Here is a 287-nt window from a genome sequence, read left to right as displayed (position 1 = left end):
AAACAAACCTCCATCGCCCACACGACTCCTTCCAGCGACGACAAGGAATGCAAGCTTTATAAAGTAACAAAACTCTGCAGAATCTGATCGTGCTTCAAAGAAAACAAACAAGCCTTTAGCTGTCTTCTACTTTGAGCGCATGCCTTTTTATAGGGAAAAGAAAACAACCTACCGTGTATTTCGTAACTTGATTTTGAGTATTTGCTGAAATGGATCTTTATGTAATAACTAGAAACATTCAACTGTTTAGGGCGGGGAGGGTGGGGGGATTTTCAGGGGTTGCTGTT

The sequence above is a fragment of the Pterocles gutturalis genome, unplaced genomic scaffold (assembly GCF_000699245.1).
Source record: "Pterocles gutturalis isolate BGI_N339 unplaced genomic scaffold, ASM69924v1 scaffold24274, whole genome shotgun sequence".
Lineage (NCBI taxonomy): Eukaryota > Metazoa > Chordata > Aves > Pterocliformes > Pteroclidae > Pterocles > Pterocles gutturalis.
This window is presented reverse-complemented; position numbering follows the sequence as displayed.